The sequence below is a fragment of the Nymphaea colorata genome, chromosome 7 (assembly GCF_008831285.2).
Source record: "Nymphaea colorata isolate Beijing-Zhang1983 chromosome 7, ASM883128v2, whole genome shotgun sequence".
NCBI classification, from domain to species: Eukaryota; Viridiplantae; Streptophyta; class Magnoliopsida; order Nymphaeales; family Nymphaeaceae; genus Nymphaea; species Nymphaea colorata.
Genome location: NC_045144.1, coordinates 9,526,542 through 9,541,911, shown reverse-complemented (window position 1 = coordinate 9,541,911; position 15,370 = coordinate 9,526,542).

Genomic DNA, 15,370 nt, shown 5'->3' with positions numbered 1-15,370 from the left:
AGAATAATCTCAGCTTGCTTATATAAAATGACCGAAGCCACATACAAGGATTCTAATGCTTACCACTCAAAACACAGAATCCTCAAACATGACACTTAAACCGGTAGGAGGGTACTCCCTTACAAGCGAACAAGCATAAGCAAAAACTCAACATAAACAAAGAAAGTACATAGCAAAACAAATGACTGTACAGACTCTAGACATAGGGGAACAAACTCCCTCCTTCAAATCATATGCCGTCCTCGGTGCTAGCTGCTTCATGATAGACTTTGACTTCTAATGGGTAGCGCTGCTTCATACAGAATGCATACTCCCAGGTTGGGTTTTGCTCACATATCCATTTCACTTGGTATTTCTTCAGCTCGCCTACATAGTTTGTTTTGTGCCGAAGAATTTCTTCCATCTATCGGTCCACCACTCGCTTGATCGGTGGGGCTCGATGCATGATCGGGTCTCTTGTGAGACGCTTCTATCGGGGTCATCCTCATCAAAGTAAAAAGGTTTCAGGTTACAAACATGGAACACTAAATGCACCTTAAAGTCTGGCAGCAAGTCTAACTTGTAGGCTAGCTTCTTGATTTTTTTTAACACTGTAAAGGGTCCTTCATGCTTGCAGATTAATGACCTGTGTCGACCACAAATGATACCCGTGCAATCATGATAAAGCTTCACAAGGACTTGATCACCCACTCGAAATTTCATTGGCCTTCGATTCCGATCTGCAAATTTTTTCATCTTTTTAGCGGCCTTATGTAAGAACGTCTTAGCCAACTTCGTTTGTTCCTACCTGTCGTAGACAAACTGGTAGGCAAAAGTAGGCCGTCCCTTTTCTTAGGCTGCAAGGGTATGAGACATTAACGTCTGTTGCCCAGTGGCTATCTCGAACGGACTATGTCTAGAAGACTCGTTCTTTTGTAAATTGTAGCAAAATTGAACTACATCCAACAATTTCACCAAATTCTTTTTATTGGCACTGATATTTGTCGACGGTATTGTTCCAACAAGCTGTTGATCAGTCCAGTTTGGCCATCAGTTTGCAGGTAGAAACTTGTTGAGAATAATAAATCTGAACCTAGCGAACAAAATAGTTCGCGCAAAAACTTTCCTGTGAAGCGGGCGTCACTGTCATGCTCACTTACAATGCTTTTCGGCACACCCCAGTGCTTCACGAATAACTGTGTTGTTTTCTTTGCGGGACATTTCTTGGAGGCTGGGATGAAGGTGACATACTTCAAGAATCTATCCACAACCACAAAGATGTAGCTGAAGCCGTCAACTTTAGGTAAGCTGACGATGAAGTCCATAGAGAGGCATTCCCATGGACGTTCTGGAATAGTCTCCAAGAGGCCAACAGTCTTATGATTTGTTCCCTTATCCTGTTGGCAAATCAAGAAATTTTTTACATATGCCTCAACATCATCGCGCATCTGTGGTCAGTAATAACAATGTTCAGAGACGCCAATGTCTGCTCTTGGCCAGGATGGCCTGAAGACATTCCTTAAGCAACTCTCACCGAAGGTTGCCCCACTTGGGTATGAACACGTGTCCACCCTTTGCTATCAGAAGTCCATCACGCAACCAGAATCGTCACATTTTTTCCTCGTCTTAGCTGCCTCGACCAAGTGCTTGGCCATAGGGTCTTACTTCATGCCTTCTCGAATCCGTCTGAGAAGAGCACTTTCAAGCTGTGCTTCAGATGACACCGTCCGAGTAGCTGCTAGCTCTGCCTTCCGACTTAGCGCGTTGGCTACGATGTTCATCCTCCTTGCCTTGTGCTCCAAGGCAAAAACAAATTTCGCAAGGAATTCCTGCCATTGGGTCTGCTTCGGGATCAACTTCTTTTGGGTTTGGAAGTAGCTTGTGGCTACATTATTCTTCTTCACCACAAACTGAGCTCCCAACAAGTAATGCTTCAATGTGCGAAGACAGTGGATAATGGTCGTTGTTTCTCTTTCATGCACGAAATACTGACGTTCCGAGTCTTTAAGCTTTCTGTTTTCATAGGCCACTGGTGACCTTCCTGCATCAATGTTCTACCAACAGCAAAATTTGAAGCATCCGTGTGGACTTCAAATTTCTTGGTGTAGTCAGGTAACCTGAGCACAGGTTCCTGCATCAGGGCTCTCTTCAATCGATCAAAGGCCTCTTCTTCAAGTTTTTCCCAAACCAAGTTCGGTTCTTCTTCAACAAATCAGTGAGAGGCACAACTATCAAAGAATACCCTTCAATGAATCGCCGATAATAGTTCACCAAACCGAGAAAAGAACGCAACTCCTGTACATTGGCTGGCTATTTCCAGTCTTGAATAGCCCTCACCTTTTCTGTGTCTATCTGCAACTGACCTTTTCCTACAATATGACCGAGAAAACTGATTTTTTGTTGGCCAAATAGGCACTTCTCATGGTTCACATATAGTCCATTTTTTTTCAACACCTTGAACATTGTCCCTAAGTGTCCCACTTGATCATCTATTGAGCTGTTGTACACCACAATATCATCAAAATATACCACCACAAACTTATCTAAGTACAGGTAGAATATCTTGTTCATTAGAGTTGAAAAAGTTGCAGGAGCATTCATCAACCCGAACGACATTACCAAGAATTCAAAGGCACCGTAGCGAGTGACACAAGTTGTCTTCGGCTCGTCACCATCAACAATCTGAACTTGCCAATACCTTGGCCGAAGGTCTAACTTGGAAAAGACCTGAGCTCCACTGAGCTGATCGAAGAGATCCGCAATCAAAGGTAAGAGATATTTATTCTTTACTGTTACCTTGTTTAGTGCCCTATAATCCACACATAGCTTTTTGGAGCCATCATGTTTTGTTTGGAATAATACTGGTGCACAAGAAGAAGCTTTAGAGGGTCTGATTATACCTCTAGTTAGCATCTCATCCAACTGTCGTCGAAGTTCCTTCAATTCTGTAGGGGCCATCCGATAAGGTGCCATCGCTAGGGGTTTGGCACCAAGAATGAGTTCTATGGCATGATCCACCTCACATCGATGTGGCAGCCATCTAAGGAGCTCTGTAGGCATTGTTCATGTGAATTGCTCTAAGATAGATACAAACACTATGTGACCAAATCAGGGGAATCATTAGTCACTTCTCTGATTGCTACCAAGTACATATCTTCGCCGTGCTTTAAGCCTTTCTTCAATTAAAGAGCGGATAACATCGCGGCCTTGCCCTTATCCTTCTTTAATATTATTGCGGGGACCATGCAATGGGACCTCTCATCCATAATACTGATATTGCGCAAGTGCGACATCAGGACCATCTTTGTTGTACTAAGGAGCTTCATGCCTAAAATTATCTAGAAATCATCCATCAAGACCATTGATAAGTTGGCTTTACGTGGCCAACTCTCAATCTTCATGACCACATGTCGGGCTACTCCGTCGATGGGCTTTGCTTCTGAGTTAACCGCATTCATGCATAACTCCCCCTTCTCAAGGGTAAGACCTAATCTCCTCATCTCCTCATTTGAGATGAAGTTGTGCGTGACACCCATGTTTACTATAGCCATTGTAGACTTTCCATTCACCAGAATTTCTAGATACTTGAGTCCATTCAAAGGTGTCGTTGTTACCATCGTTTTTTCCTTCCTTTTTAAAGTATTTACAAGTTAAAGTGTACCCATCTTTGGTTATTCTTCTTCACCTTGTGCCGCATTAGCAGATTGTCTTGAAGTACTTGCTTGGTTTTCTTTTATTAGATGTTTTGGACATTGTCTGGCTAAATGCCTCTCTCTGCAGAACCAACAAGTTAGCACTTTATATTGGTAACTATTGTTCTTATGAAAAAAAGGTTTGTTCTCGACTTCATGCTGGGTCGATGATTCACTTTTATATTCTCGTCGATCATTCCTCTTTCCTCCATGGTCAGGCTTCTTTGAAGGCTTGAAGGTCTTAGTGTAGCTCTTACACTGGGTATCGACTAAGCACTCTGCTATCACATAAGCATCCTCCAAGGTCTCTGGATTACATATTTTCACTTCAGATTGTGCCCACGATTGAAGTCCCAAAATAAACTAGTCAAGTTTATCACGTTCTGACATATCTGGTACATCCAACATGAGCCTTTGATAGGTTCTCACATAGTCACACAAAGATCCTATATGTTTCAATTCACCGACCATTCGATAAGCATGTCGTCTTGCATTTGGGGACATGAAGTAATTCCTCAACTCTCACTTAAAATGATCGAAAGTGTCTATTGTACAGATCCCCTTTTAAATGTCAAGTTGTTTCCTTTTCCACCATGTAACAACATCTCCCTTGAGTAACATGGCGGCGGTCTTGACCTGAAAAGTCATCTCCCACAACACCCTGAAGGTCCAAGTAATATTCCACTTGGAACAAAAAGTTGTCAATCACTTGACTATCACAATTTCCATTATATTTTGCTGACCTTTGAACGTCGACTCTTGATGATCGATTGTCACCTCCACCTACATAAACTTGTCGTTGTAGCGTGCGGTTCATCGCCTGAAGTTTATTAACTTCAACTTGTAATGCGGTCACTGTGTCAGTAAGTGATCGATTCATGGCCATAAGGTTGGCCATCTGTTCCCGCATAGTCTTCATTTTGTCCCTCATTTCCTCGAAAGACTCAACTGCATTGCCTAACGCTTCTTTTTGAGTAGCTACATCGGCAACCGGCTTGTTCACAACTTCGGCTAGGTCTTCCTGGACCCTGGGATGTGCCCATCTCGTCAGATAGGGCCACTCCCTTGCCCTGGTGCTTCACAGATTGTATTGAGTCGCCAGGACATCCTCTTTGATCAACGATCGCCAGCATGTTGTTCTACACTGACTCTCCAGCCGCTTTCTCAGATTGAGCCGAATGTGGCTCTGATACCAACTGTCACGGGCTGACTCTTTCAGTCCGTGCAGCACGACAAAAACCTAATTGTCGTCAGCCTTCAAACCATCAAAAGGGGTGCAAATATTGTTTGAATAAACAAAGTGCATAAAGAAATTAGAGTGTGAATAAAAAAAGCTTGCAATGTATTCGTCTTGGAAAACTTATACATCACGAGAGAGTAAGAAAGGAGAATAATCTCAACTTGCTTACATAGGATGGCCGAAGGCACATACAATGATTCCAATGCCGACCACCCAAAACACAGAATCCTCAAACATAACACTTAGATCGGTGGGAGGGTACTCCCTTACAAGCGAACAAGCATAAACAAAGATTCAACATAAGCAAAGGAAGTACATAGCAAAGTAAAGGACTGTACAAACTCTAGACACAGGAAAATAAATACACTCCTGTATATTATTGATGCCAAAGCCTACTCCTTGAGTTGAGGCTCTCTTCCTATGGTATATCAGTTTTGGATTCACAAGATTGGGGTTGGGTCGAGGCACCCTTCCTGTTGCATATCAGTTGTGGATTAACAAGGTTGGGGTCCAAAACCCAATCCTCCTAAGCTATACAGGCAAAAAAAGGTTTCCTCTGCCTCAAGAGCAACAGATTTCAAGTTTTAGAAAATTAAATAGATGTAGCCATGACAATGTAATGTAGAAATTCATAAGGAGCACGCCAGAATGCTTGCAATAGACTCAAATAATCATTTGGAACTCAAAAATATAAAACAATAAGGACAATCGATTGTAGGAAAAAATTGAATGATTGAGAAAGCCCATGCCCCATAAACATTTTCATAAACATTAATCTTGCTTCAAATAATTTTACCTTTCCTGTCAGTTGCTTCCACAGTACATCATCGCAGTCATCATAAGGCTCATGCTCTATAACCTTAAGTAAGCCCAAAAGAAGAGGGTAAATGCTCTACCACCACATGATGAAAGCAAAAAGATGGAAAGAAAAGTGTGTAAAAGTATGTTTGTTATGGAGAGAGAAAGAGAGAGAGAGCAAAAGGAAAAACAAAAATTGCATATAGCGCTACCAATAGTTGCTTCCGTGTTTACCATGTGGTCTTTCCATTTGTATTTCTCGTCACTTAAAAAGAACGCACTAGGTCAAGTTAGTTCACCACTAAATCTAGATTTTGCAAATATTGAAATTCGAGTGCATGCAAGGTACTTATTTCGTTTATTATTAGCAAAAGGATTTCTAGTTACCTACTGCGACCTTCGACAAATGAATAACGGGCATGTAAATCTTGACGATGAAGGAAAGACTGTCAAATGCCAAATCTGGTGCAACTATTCCTAAATGCAAGGAACAAATCATATCTGGTGTAATTGGTGCCTATAATAAAAATTATAAAGAGACACTCTCTACTCACAACATAATTTGAGCGAGAGAAATTTTCTTCATCACTTTCTCGTTCTTCTTAAAATGTGTTTCCATAATAAAGATATATTATGAACCCATTCCATCCTGTCATCTGCCTTGGGCTTTTGAAAACCATGCGCAGGGAGAGGGAGAATGGCTGTATTCTAACTAGAGAAAGAAAGATATGTCATTTTCATGCCTGATCCAACGATATTAGGCTGTGTCTATATCATGTACGTGCATATGAGTTGCAGGTCCACAACCCGCCCCTCTCCCCCAAAGCAACGAGTTCCAGTACCGTGCAGAAATGTGAATGCACACTCACCCCTCAAAATAAGTGTCGTCAGTATCGCTTGCAGTTATATGGTCACCAGGTGGTGCATAAATATGCACGGAAGGAAAAAAAAAAAAAGGAGGGGGGTGGGGTGGTGAGTGTGGTCATTAGCCACCCATGTGCAGGTAACAGGTTTTGACACTTACATAGAGGTTGAAAAAGTAAACCTTGTTCTCTTATATAAAGACGTTTGGAAAAGTAAACATTGCTATGTTATATTTGAACATCTAAGATATTCATGCTTAATCGATAAATGAAAAGTAGCATGATACGAGCCGATTCAGGAATTAGATACAGTACTGACATAGACAGCACTGCAGCAATCACATATATGTATATTACCCGTTTAAGATGTATTCCCAACACCTAGATGCATTTTATGAAAGTGCTAAAAAAAATGTATCTTTAGAGGTTGTTTGGGAGAAAGGACATTTAGTGAGTACTCCATGAATCTGTTCAAAGATTGAGACAAATTCATAAACACTATAGCTAATGTTATATAAATGCAATACAATCTTTTTGGAACTCATGAGACTTACAAGCGTCTATGTTGCCAAATAACAAACAATGGAGTACTCAACTCAATCAAGGATACCACTCCAACTTCCCCCTCCCTTTCTTTGGTGTTTGGTCGCAGCCAAAGAGCTGCACAAAAAGCGAGGGCAACAAACTGGTGGTGCTGCCTCTCTACAAGTACCTTTCTTTCATGTGGGTGGCATGCTTAGGGTCAAATATTAGCCATGTGGACTCCAATGTCCCGCCCTCCCAACTTCCGTTTGGTTCCTACACATGTCCTCCCTCACAGCCAGTCTTCTTCACTTCCACATCTCTTTTTCTGCTCAGACATGCCAAATATATGTGCGGAAGTCTTGTGACAGCGATACTAAGATTCCACATAGCGTGGTCCTGGTTCTATAGCACCATGTACATCATCACATGTGGGTCCTCCGTGTGAGGTTGACCATACATGGGCTGTGTCATGGAACGTCGTCGTCTTTCGCCGGCTTACCCTGGGGAGGTGATATTGCCGAGCTGCTCGACTATTAAACTCTAACAGTCCCATTCTTATGTAAGCTCTGCCTTTGCGTGTATAAATTAAAGACTGTTGTTTGCTTTGTGTGAAGGGCGAGTGCCACCATCGTTTGCCTCTCTGCAGCTTGGGATTCCTCTACGAATAGTGTATACATAGTAATGTTACTCTTCATGCGCTGTCTTCGTATGACCTTAAACTAACTCCTGTCCATAGCTGCACATTATTTCGCTGAGATGGATACTGTAAACAAAATAATCCAGCAGAAGTTCTTTCTTATGAACTGAGCTTTCAATCATATTTGTTGAATTAAAAATAGTCCTTTCGCATTTATAGGAAACTGTAGGTAGATCAAGTTTTATTTGTATGAAAACTAATTCTGAATTCATGAACTATCCATAATTTATCCATCTATTCGATTGGATTGGGGCGATTCACAAGTATGGCATTTTAAGTGTATGCAAACTAAGGATGTGAAGATAGAGAATAGAGGATGCAAGAAATGTGCTCATGGAGACATTGGTGATATAATCTCTCTCTCTCCTGTCTAGGTTGTTGGTTAAAGCAAGTTATATTGGAGAGGTAGTTGTGTGTACAGGCCTGCGGTGATGCTGCCACGTGATATTCAAAGTTTTGGGATTGGATAATGGAATGATGCATAAGTGGGGCCCAAAAATCATGTTCAAATATTGTCCTCAATCAAAAGAATAATGTATTGAGATAGCATAAATGTCTTTTTAGTATGCAGACACAATAAAAAAGAACTTATCATTTTGGCCTAAATGGCCTTTTAATGTACATATGTACAGAAAATATACTTTTCTATCTTACCATCCATATTAAAAAACGTAACTGCTTCACCCTCTTCAATGCGCAGGAAAATAATACCGAATGTTGTACATTAGGAAAATCTAAATTGTCCTCCATTACCCAAAAATACATGTTCTGTGTGCCTATGCATAGGAAACACGCCATATTCAAAAAAATGAGAGAAAAATGTTTAAAATGAGTGAGTTGTTAAACACGAAAAAAATGTGTTTTCCTATAAGAACATCAAATAAATAAAATGCATCTTATTTGGGTTTTATTCCCATGTTGTGGTTTTTATGTTTTTCCTTTCTTTCATTTTTTCACTTATTATATTTTTGAATACCGGATTTTTGCTTTCACACTTTTCATATTTTATTTTTAGTTTTCTAGTTTTTTTAAAAATTTATCTAGATATTTTTGAAAAAAAAAACAACTTAACCGTATGAAACTGAAAAAAGTCGCCATTTTATACCCAAACAATCTCATGTGTCTCAGGTGAAAGGGTGCTAAAAAAATAGTGTCATATTAGGGATCGCTCTTTATTGAACTCAATCGGACACCAAATCGTCATTCACCATTGCAAAACGACATGTTTCGAACAACAACTTAAGGTATAAGAGCTGGACCATTTGATCGAAATTTGAGCGTACAATTAGAGTCCGTCATCTATTGGCTTGAGCAGTGCTCAACTAAAACATGATCAATCATACAATCGCACTTCATCGGCTTCAATCGAACACACAATCACTCCTAAACTTTTTTTGGAACATGCAATCATAAGGTTTTGTTGTGTGAGACTATGCATGATCAACAATAAGGAAAACAACCGACAAGCGTTTGCACAACAAAACCTTATGGTTGCATGTTCTGAGAAAATGTTAGAGGCGATTGTATGTTTGATTGAAGCTGATAAAGTATGATTGTATGATCCATCGTGCTTACGTGTGCGCGCTCTTCAAGCCAGCTGATGGATGAACTCCAATTGCATGCTCAAATGTCAATCAAATGGTGAAAGGTCTTATATCTTGAAATGTCAGTCAAAACTTGTTGTTTAACAAAGGCAAACCACAATCTTGTGCCCGATTGAAACTGAAAAGGAGCGATTTCAAATATGACACTGTTTTTTGGCGTCTTTCCCTTTAGGGACGCACCATACTAAAGGGCACACGTTGTTCCTAGACCAAATTTTTGTCTAATAATGACATGGAATACAACCAGTTAGTGTGAGAAACATGCTCGTTGTTATGTTATAGATGAAACCTGTAACAACCCGACCCACTCCTGGGCTTGGGCCCCTAGTTTGGTGGATCCCAACCCACCTCCTAGCAATTTCGGTTCCAGCCTCAAAAAGGTTAGGAACTAGGACAATCATCCAATTAATGACCCCCTTTATAAGCCCTTGAAGATCTCTCACAATCTTCAATATGAGACTAAACTTTTTGGGGTGTTACAATCCACCCTCCTTAAGGTACATGCATCTGTGCATGGACCCTAGGTCCGAGTGTTGAAACTGTTATGATATCACTATAACAACCAAACCCACTCCTGGGCTCAGTGATCCCAACCCGCTCCCTAGCAATTTCGGCTTCAACGTAAAAAAGGTTAGGAAGCAGGACAATCATCTCATTAATGACCTCCTTTATATGCCCTTGAAGATCTCTCACAATTTTCAATATGGGACTAAATTTTTTAGGGTGTTACAAAACCAGTCAATGGCCGATGGTGAGCACCAATAAAATTATAACAGTGTACATGTAGGTCGAGCAGTTAACCTTACTTGCGCTCATGAGTAGAAAAGTGTAAAGGACAGCAACCGACAAGCAATTGTGCACAACTTTGAATAGCAAAACCTTACAGTTGAATGTTCTGAGAAAATGTTAGGGGTGATTGCATGTTTGATTGAGGCCAATGACGTGCGATTGTATGATTGTTTGTACTTTGGTGTGCGCACTCTTTAAACTGACAGATGGAGGGACTCCAATTGCCCCTCAAATGCTGATCAAATGGTGGAAGGTCTTATACCTTGTGTTGTTGTTTAGCAAAGGCAAAGCATGATTTTGTGTCAGATTGAAGCCGATGAAGAGTGATGTCAAGTCCAACACTATTTTCCAACATTCTTCCCTCTGGGGATGTATCGTACTAAAGGGCATACAATGTTTGTAGACAACTTTGTTTTCCAACAGTGACATGGAAGACAACTAATTAGTGTGGAAAATATCTTCATTGTTATGTTGCAGATGAAACCAGTCAATAGCTCATGCTAAGCACCATATAAAACTCAAATGGTGTACTAAAACTCGAGCAGATGACCTTGTGCTCATGAGCAGGAAACTGTTAAAGAAAGCAACCGAGAAGTGATCGCTTACAGCTTCCCACTACAAAACCTTGTGGTTGCATGTTTCGAAAAAATGCTTTTGGTGATTTGTTTATTCGATTGAGGCCGATGAAGTGTAATTGTATGATCAATCATACTTTCATGTGCGCAATCCTCAGCCAGCAAACGGAGGGACTCCAATTGTGCAATCATGCACAACATAGCAAAATAAAACATTATGGTTGCATATTTCAAGAAAATTTTAGAGGCGATTGTATGTTTGATTGAGGCCGATGAAGTGCGATTATATGATCAATTGTGCTTTCGTATGCATGCTCCTCAAGCTAACAGATGGGATGGACTTCAATTGCACGTTCGAATGTTGATCAAAGGGTGGAAGGTCTTATACCTTGAGATGTCAGTTGAAACACGTCGTTCAGCAAAGGGAAAAACACAAATTCGTGTCCAATTATAACAAATAAGAGTGATCTCAAGTTTGATAGTATTTTTCAGTGTCCTTCCCTTTGTGGACACACCATACTAAAGGATAGACAATGTTTGTAGACCAGGTTCTTGTCCAACAGTGACATGAAGTACTGATGGTTAATGTGGGGAACATCATTGTTGTTATGCTATAGGCGAAATCAGTAAGTGGCTCATCGTGGGTGCCATATTTGAGTCTGATGAAGAGCGATTGTATGATCAATTGTACTTTCATGTATGCACTCCCCAGCCGACAAATGGAGGGGCTCCAATTGTGCAATCACACACATCTTTGCACAACAAAACATTATGGTTATATGTTTCATGAAAATGTTGAGAGTGATCGTATGTCCGATTGTGATTGATGAAGTGCGAACGTATGATCAATCAAACTTTCATATGCGCACTCCTTAAGTTGGCAGGTGGAGGGACTTCAATTGTGTGCTCAAATGTCAATCAAATGGTAGAAGGTTTTATATCTTGAGCTGCCAGTTGAAGCATTTTTTTACTAAAGGCAAAACATGATTTTGTGTCCAATTGAAGCTGATGAAGAGCGATCTCAAGTCAGACACTATTTTTCGGCATACTTCCCTTTGGAGTTGAACCATACTAAAGGGCAGGTAGTGTGAGTTCTTGTCTAACCCTGACATGGAATGCAACCTACTAATCTAAGAAACATCCTCGTTGTTATGTTGTAGATGAAACCAGTCAATGGATCATCATGAGTGCCATGTAGAATTCGAACGGTATATATGAAACTTGAGCATATGACATTACTTGTGCTCATAAGAAAGAAAGCGTGAAGGAAAGCAATCAACAAGCGACTGTAGACAGTTTCAGTTGCATGTTTCGAGAAATTGTTAGGGGTGATTGTGTGTTTGATTGAGGCCAATGAAGTGCGATTATATGTTTGATCATGCTTTTGTGTGCGCGCTCCTTAGCCAGCAGATGAAAGGACTGCAATTGTGTGATCGTGCACAGCTTTGCATAGCAAAACATTATGATTGCATGTTTCAAGAAAATGTTAGGGGCGATTTTGATTAGGCTTATGAAATGTGATTGTATAATCAATCGTGCTTTTGTGTGTGCACTCGAATGTTGATCAAATGGTGGAAGGTTTTATATCTCAAGTTGTCGGTTGAAACTCGTTGTTTAGAAAAGCCGAAACATGATTTTCTATCTAATTGAAGCTAATGAAGAGCAATCTCAAGTCTAACATTATTTTTTGGTGCCTTTTCCTCTTTGGACGCACCATGGTAAAGGGCAGACGGTGTTTGTAGGCAGGGTTCTTGTCTAACAGTGATATGGAATACAATCGGTTAGTGTGGAAAACCTTCTCATTGTTACGCTAATGATGAAACCAGTCAATGGCTCCATATATAACTCAAACGGTGTACATGAAAGTCGAGCAGGTGGCCTTACTTGCACTCATTAGTAGGAAAGTGTGAAAGAAAGTAGCTGACAAGCGATCACACACAACTTCACCTAACAAAAACTTTACGGTTGTTTGTCCGAGACAATGTTAGGGTTGATTGTATGTTCAATTGACACTGATGAAGTGCGATTGTATGATCGATCATGTTATGTGCAGACTCAGCAGATGGATAGAATCCAATTTTGTGGTCATGCATACAACAAAATCTTATGGCTGTAGATCTCAAGAAAATGTTAGAGGTGATTGCATGTCTGATTGAGGCTGATGAAGCGCGATTGTATGACCAATCATGTTTTTATGTACACCGCTTTCAAATTGCCAGATAGAGGGGCTTCAATTGTGTGCACGAACATTGATGAAATGGTGGAAACTTGTCATTGTTGGTCGAAACTTGTCGTTTAGCAAAAGTGAACTACGATTTCATGTCCGGTTGAAGCATATGAAGAGCGGTATCAAGTCTGACACTATTTTCTAGCATCGTTTCCTCTAGGGATGCACCATACTGAAGGGCAGACTGTGTTCATAAACCAGGTTCTTGTCCAATAGTGACATGAAATACAGATGGTTAGTGTGGGAACATCTTTGTTATTATGCTGTAAATGAAATTTGTCAATGGTTCATTGCCAGTGCCATATAGAACTCAAATGGTATACATAAAATTCGAGCAGGTGGCCTTACTTGTGGTGTTTGAGTAAGAAATAAGGAAAGCAACCGACAAGTGATCGTGCACAACTTTGAACAGCCATATCTTAAGCTTGCATGTTTAAGGAAAATGTTAAGGGAAATTGTATGTTCGATTGAGGTCGATGTTTGCACTCCGCAGGCCGGCAAATGAAGGAACTCCAATCATGCGATCGCGCACAGCTTTAGATAGCAAAATTTTATGTTGCATGTCTTAGAATAATGTTAGGGGTGATTGCATGTCCAATTGAGGCAAATTAAGTGCGATTGTGTGACTGATCGTGCTTTTGTGTGCATGCTTTTCAAGCCGATGGAGGTGCTCCAATTATGTTTTTGAATGTTGATCAAATGATTGCAGGTTTTATACTTAAAGATGTTGGTCGAAACACGTCATTTAGCAAGGACAAAGCACGTCATTTAGGAAGGACGAAGCACGATGTCGTGTTTGATTGAAGCTGATGAAGAGTGATCTCAAGTAAGATATTGTTTTCTGGCACCCTTCTCACCCTTCTTATGCGACCCACCAAACTACTTTTTCAGACATAAAAACGACGAGTTTTTTCCGAGTCTAATACGACAAGATTGTTTTTTCACAAAAAAAAATCTCGTTAAATTTTAAAAAGTTAAAAAAATTAAAAATAAATTGTGAAAACAAAAATCTGGCAATGAAAATATATATAAAAAAATGAAAACAAAAATCTGGTAATGAAAGAATATCAAAAATGTGAAAATACGTGAAAAATGCCAGAAAAATTGAAAAAAACATGAAAATAACGTGAAAAAACATAAAAAAAACACAAAGAAGGAGGAATAAAACCTAAATGAAATGCGTTTTGTAATTTTGACAGCTTCATAAAAACATATTTTTTCGTGTTTAATGGCTGACTTGTTTTTGACAAATTTTTCACGTGTTTTTAAATAAAGCACATTTTTTATCACAGTGGGTGGCTGGCTACTCAAGGGTGCAATATAAAACTCAATCTGTGTGCTTAAAGCTCGAGCATGTGGCCTTACTTGAAGTCATTCTATTTTACTAGTGCATGGATGCACAAAACATGTACTTTCGGGTAATGATGTGGCAGTTGCATCTTTTATGTTGTAAGTTGATTTAGCGGCTGATTCGATTTCATTTGCAATGGATTAAAGACTTTGGACAGTAATGTCTTTTAAGTTATAAACTGATTGAAAAAATAGTGGGGCAGTAAAGCTTTTTAAGAGATAAGTCAATTCATTGGCTACCAATCTTAATTCCATTATACAATCCCAAAACATTATGTCAGCATGTGGCAGTATGACAGCCCATGCACAAAAAATTCGTGCAGAGGCCTATGCATATAACTAACTTTAGTTACATTGGATAGCAATTTATGCTAGGACGGGTACATGGCACTTTGTAGATTAACAACATTTTACCAAAAGCACCATGCTATGCTTTTAGTGAAATAACAAAACAGTACTCCACTTCCGAAACATTTCACTTAACTGCCTATGTTCTATGGGCATGCCTCATGATTCCTTCAAAAGTTCAACGTGCTTTTTTAAGAATGCTTTCACAACTTTAAAAAATGAAATGAACTTCCCTGCAGCACTTTTCAAAATATACCTCTCCAAGAGGATCTTGAAGTTCTGTTATTATGATTCTTATAGCTAACTACCATTGGACGCATGCCAAGTTATCCTCTGCGTTAACTTCTCTAGTATATTATATAATATTGCATGTTTATGTAAATAATTATCAACTATAGTTAATTCTATTTCTTGAGAGGACGATTGAATTCAAATGTTCAAGTAGTCTTTAAAATTGAGCACACAATTTGAGACCAATCATTAAACAAATTTGTACATGAAACAAAATAGTAGACTAAGGGCATGCATAGATGGTGTAGAAGACAATTTGTACATGAAATCCATTTGTACATCCTTCCACAAATTAAAACTAATATGCCCTTCACATGGTGACGTGGTGACTTGTGAATGGTTGAAATCAAAGGCTCATCATGCTCTATAATGACGTTCGTAGGGAAGGCAAC